We start from the raw sequence: 12,352 nt of genomic DNA on the forward strand, positions 1-12,352 counted from the left end.
TTACGGACCAACAAACACCTGGCCCCCAGGCATAATCACAAAGGGGACCTGAGAAGGGGGCTCAACTGCTTAAGGGGGGGAGGTGATTTCCACTCCTGGGAGGCCAGCCCTGGGGAGTCGAAAGGTCCCAGGGATTAGATGTTGCCACTTTCACGGCCTGGGACACATTGCTGCCAACTGCCCGAGGGCTGCAGAGCCCATGGACTGCAGGTTTGCACGCCAGTCCTACTTTTTCACCAGCCGGTGTATGTTGCTGTTTCACTGCTATCCGCTGATACACCTCCTTTGTGTGTCATCTCTATTAATGGACACCCAGTTGGACTCAGGGAGCTTAGTGACCCTCGTGAACGAATCCCTGGTGGCCGGTAGTGGCCCAGGGAAGCAAACCATCAGTATTGTGTGTATTTACGGGGACCGGCGAGAATATCCTACAACCTGTGTGACCTTGTCTACCCCCCGGAAGGGAGATACAGCAGCTGGTTGGGGTGGGGTGACAAATCCCTTACGCTGCCATCCTAGGTAGGGATTTACCCTGTTTTGGTTTCTCTGGGAGGGACAGGGTGCGGAGCCGGTGCCCGAAGATCCTGAAGAGGGGATACCAGCCGTAGGGGTCACCAATAAGGAGGAAGAGTGTCACCCCGATAGCTTGTCCCTAGAAGGGTTGGCTGGTGAGCCGGTGGAAGCCCTATCTGTCCCGGAACTAGAGATATTCCGAGACACGTTCAGGACCGCCCAGCTCCAGGATCCTACGTTGTTACAGGCCAGAGAAAGGGTGACTATCATCAACGGAGTGGCTCAGCACCCGGGAGCCGACTCGGAATTTCCCCACCTGGCCTGTAACCAGGACCTGCTGTACCGGGTCGACAAAGTACGGCAAGAGGTAATAGAACAGTTGGTGGTTCCCCAGCCATATCGCTGCATACTCATGTGTTAGGAGGGTATCTGGGGGTCCAGAAAACTCAGGAACGTATACTGCAGCGTTTCTATTGGCATGGGGTATATGAGGAAGTCAGGAAGTTTTCCTGGCCAGGTGGCAAGGACCGTATGAGATAAGACAGCAAGTTCCTGGCCAGGTGGCAAGGACCGTATGAGATAAGAGAGAAGTTAGGCCCCGTGAATTACATAGTATACCAGCCAGGAAGGCGGAAGCCAGAGCGGGTATACCACGTTAATTTATTGAAATCCTGGAAAGATAGAGAAGGTCTTCTTGGGGATGACCCGCGCTCTGTCTTGGCTGCAGAGATCTTCCCACTCCCTACCGTGGTACACGAGGACACCCCTGTGGTGCGGTAGGATGAGGTAACAGGGCATTTGTTAGGAAGGTGTCCTATAGGGTATTGTGGCTAGGTGCGAGGATTATGTTGAACAGTGCGGGCAAGGGATTTATCGGTGAATAGAGGATGGAAACAGAAGAACCTAGGGCGGGCCAGAGGGGTGAAAGGGGAGTGGTTTAATTTGAAAAGCGCTGAGGGGCATGGGCACCGGACGCATCAACGCTGCCCCTGGGCACCTATAGAAGCTAATTACCATATGAAATAAACGCGTTCTTTACAGAATACAGGCGATGGACAGCAATATGAAAGGTAAGATTTTAATAGGGGGAAGGTAAGGGAGATCATGATGATTTTACATGAAAGACTCCCTTTAATAAGTTTTAATGTATTTATTCATTTGTTAAGCTATCTAATATATCAAGCTAAGTGTATGTATGTGTGTGTGTGTGTGTGTGTGTGTGTGTGTGTATGTCCGCTAAATGAATCCGTACCGTCGCATTTATAATCACAAAATTTGGCACACAGGTACATCAGGTGTCCGGGAAGGCTTTAGACCAGGTCTCAGCTCTCTAGAATGTACAGTTCCTGAGATATTCCCAAATAATTCATTAGCCAATAGAAGCTTGGTCACATGACCCTTATCAGCCAATAGAAGTTCGCAGGTCCTCCAGCCTCCACATACACAGTTTTACTCCAGGTTTCCATAACAACACAGCCATTTTTCTTCACTGCTGTAGGGGAGCTTTAAAGGAAATCTGTCACAAGGATAGTTGCTATTGAAGTAAAGCCATGGTCTAATAGCACTTAGTACCTTATTTCAAGTTGTACCTTTGTTCCAGCAATATATATTTTTATTCTCTGAAAATCCAGTTTATTTGGTATGCAAATGAGCCAGAAAGGTGCCCAGAAGGGCGTAACTCTTGCAGGAAGGAGCCCAGACACACCCCCTGCCACAATGTGTCCACCCTCAAAAGACAAAACCCCACCCCACAGGTCCCACTAAGCCACGCCCATGATCCTGGTTAGGCCAAACCCCCTCCCACCCCATCCCAATCTCAGACAGGGATTGAAAAAATTAAGATAAAAATCAACTTCTCTCAGCTGCAGGGGTGGGAGGGACGGTGACTTTCTCCCTGCAGCTTACACTCAGACAGCACAGTGCTGCGGTCTTGGGCTCCATTCAGACGTCTGTAGTGCATTGCGGATCCTCAATACACCCGGCCGGCACCCCCATGGAAATGCCTATTCTTGTCCGCAATTGCAAACAAAAATAGGACATGCTCTATTTTTTTCCGGAGCTTCAGACCAGAAGATCGGGGCCGCACTCCCGAAATGCAGATGAAGACAGCACACTGTCTGGCCCTTTAGAGAATTAATGGGTCCGCACCCGTTCCGCATAATTGCGGAACAGATGCAGACCCATTCTACGGACATGTGAATGGACCCTTAGAGTGAGCTGTTCAAAAGGACTGAAAAAGGATTGAAAAAATTAAGTTAAAAACCAACTTCTAGGTCGAGCTAAGCCACGCCCAGATCTAGTTATGCCACGCCGCCTCCACTCCTCAGCCGACAGGGATTGAAAAAATGAAGGTAAAAATCTACTTCTGTCAGCTGCAGAGGTGGGAGGAAGGGTGACTTTCTCCCTGCAGATCACACTCAGACAGTACAGTGCTGCTGTCTTAGAGTGAGCTGCTCAAAAGGACACGCCTCCAATCCAGTAAAGGCCACTGTTAAAGGATAACTGTCACATTTAGACCCTAATTTCAATTTTCATATATGTAGTTACTAATAACATGATATTCCAGAATCAGTTACTATTAGACTGACTTACCCCATATTAAATAAGATTCAGCCCTTAGCAACCAGTCTGCATAAAACTGCAATCTCACTATTCAGTTAAGATGGCCGCCACTGCCCTCACCCTGAGGTTAATCCCGCCTGCCCTCACTAGCCAGTAACAATAGCCCCCCAAAAGTGGCAGTAACCAGAGCCCTCCCCCCCTAAAGGGTTAATATCCTGCAGCACAAAGGGGTCCTCTTACCACATGTTGCTTTCATTTATACACTGAGCAGACGGCAGATCTCCCTTCCCTGGTCTGCACTGATTCCACTCTGCATTGTCCCAGTCTGCTGAGTGAGGGAGCGTCTGCCAAGCGCAGGCACAGGGAGAAGTGCACACAGCCCAGGCACTGTTATCAGCTGCTGGGGAGGACCTGGCTTTAATCATTTACACACAGGCCCTGGCTGTCAGTAATGTGACCTTGCACGCTGCCTGCTTCTGCTTCCTCCGTCCTTCAACACATAGACGGACAATGCCTAGCAGCCCTATTTTAAGCACAGGTAAAAGTAGGCAGTACAGGGAACACAAATGTGGAATTAAGGGGTAATTGCATACACAGTGAAAAGTTGAAATAGGGCCACCAAGGTGATATTAATCACCACAATCCAATACTCCAAAAAAATAATAATACGACAGTTATACTTTAAGGGGGCGGGCCTCTGTGGAGTTCACTGTCAAGGGTGTGGTATGCTGTGAAAGTCACAGTTAAAGGGGAAGGCTGCTGTAAAGGTCAAAGTTAAGGGAGTGGGCTGCTGTGGAGGTCCAATTTTAAGGGACGGGGCATTGTGGGGGGGCATTGTTAAGGGGTTGGGGGCTGTGGAGGTCACTGTTTTGGGGGTGGGGTGCTGTAGATGTCACTGTTATAGTGGATAGTGTTGATATCTTTTAACAACACAAACAAACATTAAATTAAATAGATTAAATATACCAGTTATTTAATAAAGTTGGCAGAGGCCTAATTTATCCATTTATATTAGGTGTCCATGTGTCTTATTTAATTATTGGTTTATGAGGTAAAGTTACTGGGGTGTGTGTGTATACAGGGAGTGCAGAATTATTAGGCAAGTTGTGTTTTTGAGGATTAATTTTATTATTGAACAACAACCATGTTCTCAATGAACCCAAAAAAACTCATTAATATCAAAGCTGAATATTTTTGGAAGTAGTTTTTAGTTTGTTTTTAGTTTTAGCTATTTTAGGGGGATATCTGTGTGTGCAGGTGACTATTACTGTGCATAATTATTAGGCAACTTAACAAAAAACAAATATATACCCATTTCAATAATTTATTTTTACCAGTGAAACCAATATAACATCTCAACATTCACAAATATACATTTCTGACATTCAAAAACAAAACAAAAACAAATCAGTGACCAATATAGCCACCTTTCTTTGCAAGGACACTCAAAAGCCTGCCATCCATGGATTCTGTCAGTGTTTTGATCTGTTCACCATCAACATTGCGTGCAGCAGCAACCACAGCCTCCCAGACACTGTTCAGAGAGGTGTACTGTTTTCCCTCCTTGTAAATCTCACATTTGATGATGGACCACAGGTTCTCAATGGGGTTCAGATCAGGTGAACAAGGAGGCCATGTCATTAGATTTTCTTCTTTTATACCCTTTCTTGCCAGCCACGCTGTGGAGTACTTGGACGCGTGTGATGGAGCATTGTCCTGCATGAAAATCATGTTTTTCTTGAAGGATGCAGACTTCTTCCTGTACCACTGCTTGAAGAAGGTGTCTTCCAGAAACTGGCAGTAGGACTGGGAGTTGAGCTTGACTCCATCCTCAACCCGAAAAGGCCCCACAAGCTCATCTTTGATGATACCAGCCCAAACCAGTACTCCACCTCCACCTTGCTGGCGTCTGAGTCGGACTGGAGCTCTCTGCCCTTTACCAATCCAGCCATCTGGCCCATCAAGACTCACTCTCATTTCATCAGTCCATAAAACCTTAGAAAAATCAGTCTTGAGATATTTCTTGGCCCAGTCTTGACGTTTCAGCTTGTGTGTCTTGTTCAGTGGTGGTCGTCTTTCAGCCTTTCTTACCTTGGCCATGTCTCTGAGTATTGCACACCTTGTGCTTTTGGGCACTCCAGTGATGTTGCAGCTCTGAAATATGGCCAAACTGGTGGCAAGTGGAATCTTGGCAGCTGCACGCTTGACTTTTCTCAGTTCATGGGCAGTTATTTTGCGCCTTGGTTTTTCCACACGCTTCTTGCGACCCTGTTGACTATTTTGAATGAAACGCTTGATTGTTCGATGATCACGCTTCAGAAGCTTTGCAATTTTAAGAGTGCTGCATCCCTCTACAAGATATCTCACTATTTTTGACTTTTCTGAGCCTGTCAAGTCCTTCTTTTGACCCATTTTGCCAAAGGAAAGGAAGTTGCCTAATAATTATGCACACCTGATATAGGGTGTTGATGTCATTAGACCACACCCCTTCTCATTACAGAGATGCACATCACCTAATATGCTTAATTGGTAGTAGGCTTTCGAGCCTATACAGCTTGGAGTAAGACAACATGCATAGAGAGGATGATGTGGTCAAAATACTCATTTGCCTAATAATTCTGCACTCCCTGTATAGATATTGTGAGGCAGTGACAGGCTTCATAGCTGCTAGGGGAGATTCATGGCAGGAGTTTCTGTGTCTTCCTTGTCAGTCATCAGGTCTGAGGCAGCACCAGGGGACACAATCAGTCTGGGATAAGAGCCCAGCCCAGACTGTCAGTCAAAGAGAGAGGCTCTTTCTGCAAGAGAGTCCTGCTGGAGGCTCTGGAAGAGTGGTCTCAGCCGGGCTGACTGAGGGGCCACGGGGCTAGGTGTTAAGCCTGAACTTTGGGGGACTCTGCAAGGTCTGGAAATCGACGGTCGCAAGGCCAGAGTCAGGCAGACTTCTGGGCCACAATCCCCCAAAGGTACTGGACTTTGTTACTGGACCTGCAATCCGGCTGTGGCAAAGCTAATTGTGAAAATGACGCCCGAAAAAGAGCCGATCCCTTACAATATATATATATATATATATATATATATATATATATACTAGCAGAAGGACCCGGTTTTGCACGGTATATTTCATCTATTTCATTTTATGTTTCTGTGTATCTTAAAAATATATCAACAGTTTCCTCCATAACAGTAACCTCTACAGTACCCGCCCCTTTAACATTGACCTCCACAGTGCCTGCCCCTTTAACATTGACCTCCACAGTGCCCGCCCATTTAGCAATGACCTTTATAGTGCCCGCCCCTTTAACAGTGCCTGCCCCTTTAACAGTGACCTCCACAGTGCCCACCCCTTTAACATTGACCACCCTTTTAGCATTGACCACCCCTTTAACAGTGACCTTCATAGTGGCTGCCCCTTTAACAGTGACCTTCACAGTGCCCGCCCCTTTAACAGTGACTTCCACAGTGCCCGCCCCTTTAACAGAGACCTCTACAGTACCCGCCCCTTTAAAAGTGACTTTCACAGTGACCACCTCTTTAACAGTGACTTTCACAGTGACCACCACTTTAACAGTGACTTTTACAGTGACAGCCCCTTTAACAGTGACCGCCCCTTTAATAATGACATTCACAGTGACCACCACTTTAACAGTGACTTTTACAGTGACTGCCCCTTTAACAGTGACCGCCCTTTTAATAGTGACTTTCACAGTGACCGCCCTTTTAACAGTGACTTTTACAGTGACCGCCCCTTTAACAGTGACCGCCCTTTTAACAGTGACTTTCACAGTGACCGCCCCTTTAACAGTGACTTTTACAGTGACTGCCCCTTTAACAGTGACATTCACAGTGACCTCTTCTTTAACAGTGACTTTCACAGTGACCGCCCCTTCAACTGTGAGTTTCACAGTGACCGCCCCTTTAACAGTGACTTTCACAGTGACCGCCCCTTTAACAGTGACTTTCACAGTGACCGCCCCTTTAGCATTGACCACCCCTTTAACAGTGACCTTCATAGTGGCCGCCCCTTTAACTGTGACCTTATCAGTGCCCACCCCTTTAACAGTGACTTCCACAGTGCCTGCCCCTTTAACAGTGACTTTCAGAGTGGCTGCCCCTTTAAAAGTGACTTTCACAGTGACCGCCTCTTTAACAGTGACTTTCACAGTGACCGCCCCTTTAAAAAATAGTGACCTGCACTCTGCCCGCCCCTTTAAGCAGTAAATAAAAATGGCTGGGTTGTTATTGAAACTTGGAGTAAAACTGTGTTTATGGCAGTTGGTATTTGAAGAGAAAGACTTGCAGGCTTGTATTGGCTAATGTGGGTCATTTTTTGGGAATACGGTACATCCTAGAGAGCTGAGACCCGGTATAAAGCCTTCCCGGACACCTGATGTTGGTGAAAATCGGTCCAGTCGTTTGGTCGGGCATAAAGAACAGACAGACAGATACTCATTTTTATATATATAAGATATATATATATATATATATATATATATATATATATATAATCACATGCAAATCTGCCCAAGCCTCCAGTCTATCCAGATCCATCTTCAGCCGTATACTGTCCTCTTCAGTGTTAATTACTTTACACAGTTTAGTGTCATCTGCGAAAATTGATTATAAGATCGGATTGTATTGCGATTGTATGTGTGTGGGGTCTGAGCAATCAGATATTGGCCAGCTGAGCAGAGATGTACCTGTCTAGTGAAGTGATGGTACAGTGTGGGTTGTACAGCTGGTTCGCCTCTCCGCTAAATGAACCAGAAAATACTTACGGTCAGACAAAGAAAGCTCATGGTCATAAAATATCATATATATATATATATATATATATATATTGTGTGTGTATGGTATATAGTGTGTGGTATATATTAAGTGGCAGGGAAATTGATGTGCTATGTGCATGTGAAATATATTTATCTGTTGTCCATACATACATGCTACAGACAATGTGCTATGATGTTACAACAATACATAGTGCACCAATCAGTAATATCTACTCAGACCTGATAAACTGTGTTGCCTGTACTCCAAAAAATAAAAATTTGTATAAATATCGCAAATATTCGTATGTATGTATTCTACATATATAAATTGTTTTGCCATGCATGCAATATGTAAAAAAAATAAAACAGTGCTGTAATATAATATTACTTACAGTGATCAGGATTTCTTCCTCAGCTTGTGCACCATTTTTTCATATCTGGCAGGCTTTCTAAAGTATCGAATGCGAAACCAGGTCACAAACGTAAATTACGTCATGCGCTCGCGTACTCACTCGATCATTACGTCGATGTCGAAAATAATGAATATTCGAATTCACGAATATATATGACGAATATTCTACAAAATATTTGTGATGTATCGCGAATTCGAATATTACCCCTGTCGCTCATCACTATATAACAGTGTAAATTTGGTGTGCCTTCAAAAAAGCTAACACACACAGTGCACAATTAGCCATTTTCCCTCCCCGGTGTCATGTGACTTGTTAGTGTTACAAGGTCACAGGTGTGAATGGGGAGCAGGTGTGTTAAATTTAGTGTTTTTGCTCTCACAATCTCTCATACTGGTCAATGGAAGTTCAATATGGCACCTTATGGCTATCACCTAAAGAACTCTGAGGATCTGAAAAAAAGAATTGTTGCTCTACATAAAGATGGCCTACGCTATAAGAAGACTGCAAACACCCTGAAACTGAGCTTGCAGCACGGTGGCCAAGATCATACTGCGGTTTAGCAAGACAGGTTCCACTCAGGCCTCTTCATGGTCGACCAAAGAAGATGTGTTCTGTCTTCATACACATTCACACAGTGTGCAGTCTGCAGTCTGACATTCAGTATAAACCATTCCTGTCTTTCAAATAAGAGGACTGTTTTGTGTAGTCTAACTTGTTTATTGGTCAACAGGATTGTGAATTGGTAAAACTACAAGATATATTTTACTTTTATTCATAAAATATTCCAAAATTTACCCCAAATTTTGAAAAATTAGCAATTTTCAAAATTTCTATTTCTCTGCTTTTAAAACAGAAAGTGATACCTCATAAAATATTTATTACTTAACATTCCCCATATGTCTACTTTATGTTGGCATCATTTTGGAAATGTCATTTTATTTTTTTAGGACATTGGAAGGCTTAGAATTGTAGAAGCAATTCATAACATTTTTAAGAAAACTTCCAAACCCCACTTTTTAAGAACCAGTTCAGGTCTGAAGTCACTTTGTGGGGCTTACATAGTAGAAACCCCCCATAAATGACCCCATTGCAGAAACTACACACCTCAAGTTACTCAAAACTGATTTTACAAACTTTGTTAACCCTTTAGGTGTTCCACAAGAATTAAAGGAAAATGGAGATGACATTTCTAAATTTCACTTTTTTGGCAGATTTTCCATTTTAATCAATTTTTTTCTTTAACACATCGAGGGTTAACAACCAAACAAAACTCAATATTTATTGCCTTGATTCTGAGGTTTACAGAAACACCCCACATGTGCTTGTCAACTGATGTAAGGGCACACGGCAGGGCGCAGAAGAAAAGGAGCGCTGTATGGTTATTGAAAGGCAGATTTACCTGAACTGGTTTTTAGATGCCATGTCACATTTGAAGCCCCTCTGATGCACCCTTACAATAGAAACTCCCAAAAAGTGACCCAATTTTGGAAACTAGAGGATAAGGTGCCAGTTTTATTGGTACTATTTTTTGGTAAATATAATTTTTAATTGCTCTATATTACATTTTTTGTGAGGCAAGGTAACCAAAAAATGGCTGGTTTGGCATTGTTCATTTTTTAGTTTTTTTTTACAATATTTATTCTGACAGGGTTGATCATGTTCTATTTTTATATACCAAGTAGTTACGGATGCAATGATATCAAATATGTCTACTTTCTTAGTTTTTTTGTTTCAGTTTTACATAATAAAGAATTTTTGTGTCTCCATTTTCTGAATGTCATATTTTTTTAATTTTCTGCTGATCGTCTCATGCAAGTGCTTGTTTTTTGCAGGAAGAATTGAAATTTTTATTGGTACCATTTTTTAGTACATATGATTTTTTGATCATTCAATATTTCACTTTATGGGGCAAGGTGACCAAAAAATTTGTTGTTTTAGCACAGTTTTTATTTATTTTTACAGCATTCACCTGAGGGGTTAGGTCATGTGACATTTTTATAGAGCAGATCTACTGTATACTACTACAGAGCGATCTAGATAGATTGGAGGCTTGGGCAGATAAGTGGCAGATGAGGTTTAACACTGACAAATGTAAAGTTATGCACATGGGAAGGAATAATGCAAGTCACCCGTACTTATTAAATGGTAAAACACTCGGTAGCACTGACATGGAAAAAGATCTAGGAATTTTAATAAACAGCAAACTAAGCTGCAAAAACCAGTGTCAGGCAGCTGCTGCCAAGGCCAATAAGATAATGGGTTGCATCAAAAGGGGCATAGATGCCCGTGATGAGAACATAGTCCTACCACTTTACAAATCATTAGTCAGACCACACATGGAGTACTGTGTACAGTTCTGGGCTCCAGTGAACAAAGCAGACATAGCAGAGCTGGAGAGGGTCCAGAGGAGGGCAACTAAAGTAATAACTGGAATGGGGCAACTACAGTACCCTGAAAGATTATTAAAATTAGGGCTATTCACTTTAGAAAAAAGACGACTGAGAGGAGATGTAATTAATATGTATAAATATATCAGGGGTCAGTACAGAGATCTATCCCATCATCTATTTATACCCAGGACCGTGACTGTGACGAGGGGACATCCTCTGTGTCTGGAGGAAAGAAGGTTTGTACACAAACATAGAAGATAATTATTTACGGTAAGAGCAGTGAGACTATGGAACTCTCTGCCTGAGGAGGTGGTGATGGTGAGTACAATAAAGCAATTCAAGAGGGGCCTGGATGTATTTCTGGAGCGTAATAATATTACAGGCTATAGCTACTAGAGAGGGGTTGTTGATCCAGGGATTTATTCTGATTGCCTGATTGGAGTCGGGAAGGAATTTTTATTCCCCTAAAGTGAGGAAAATTGGCTTCTACCTCACAGGGGTTGTTTGCCTTCCTCTGGATCAACTTGCAGGATGACAGGCCGAACTGGATGGACAAATGTCTTTTTTCGGCCTTATATACTATGTTACTATGTTACTTAGATCGTTACGGACGTGGCAATACCTAATATGTATACTTTTTCTTATTTACTTAAGTTTTACACAATTAGGGTCCATTCACACGTCCGTTGTTTCTTTCCTGATCTGTTCCGTTTTTTGCGGAACAGATCTGGACCAGTTCTGTACCCATTCATTTTCAATGGGTCCTGAAAAAAATCGGACATTGTGCTGTTCGATTTTTTTTCAGGACCCATTGAAAATGAATGGGTACAGAACTGGTCCAGATCTGTTCCGTAAAAAACGGAACAGATCAGGAAAGAAACAACGGACGTGTGAATGGACCCTAATAGCATTTTTTAAACCAAAACAATAATGTTTTAGTGTCTCCATAGTCTGAGAGCCATAGCTTTTTTTTTTTTTTTGACCGATTGTCTTAGAATCAATTTTTTTGCAGGATGAGGTGACGGTTTGATTGCTACTATTTTGAGGGGCATAAGCCTCTTTGATAGCTTGGTGTTCTACTTTATGTGATGTTAGGTGACAAAAAATTTGTTTTATTTTATTTTTTTATGGTTTTTACCTGTGGGGTTAGGTCATGTGATATTTTTATAGAGCTGTTTTTACGGATGTGCAGATACCTAATATGTCTATTTTTTTTCACTTTAACACAATAATAGCATTTTTGAAACAAAAAAATGATGTTTTAATGTCTCCATGTTCTGAGAGTTATATTTTTACAGATTTTTTGACCGATTTTTTATGTAGGAGCTCTTTTTTTTCAGGATGAGGTAATGGTTTTATTGTAATCATAATTTGGACCTAACCTGGGTAAGGTACTTTAACAAATACTACTCCATCATCCGTCTCCTCCTCTGCTGACTCCTCCTTTTCCACTGCTATCGCCTCTTCCGCTGCGCCCCCCCAAGCTCCCCAGAACCTATTCAAGGTACCAGGTGAGACGTTGCCATGCTGTGCTGTGGCTGTTGTGCCTGGAAGCCAAGAGCCGCACCGGTCCTGCACTCCTTTAGGCTTTGCGGTCACAGGCCGAACAGTGGCTAACCCGGCTCAATTTGACAGTTGGTAAAGTGGTGTGCAACAACAGTAACAATCTGCTGAGTGCACTGAAACAGGGCAAAATAACACGTGC

Source organism: Bufo gargarizans, chromosome 1, assembly GCF_014858855.1.
Source record: "Bufo gargarizans isolate SCDJY-AF-19 chromosome 1, ASM1485885v1, whole genome shotgun sequence".
NCBI lineage: Eukaryota > Metazoa > Chordata > Amphibia > Anura > Bufonidae > Bufo > Bufo gargarizans.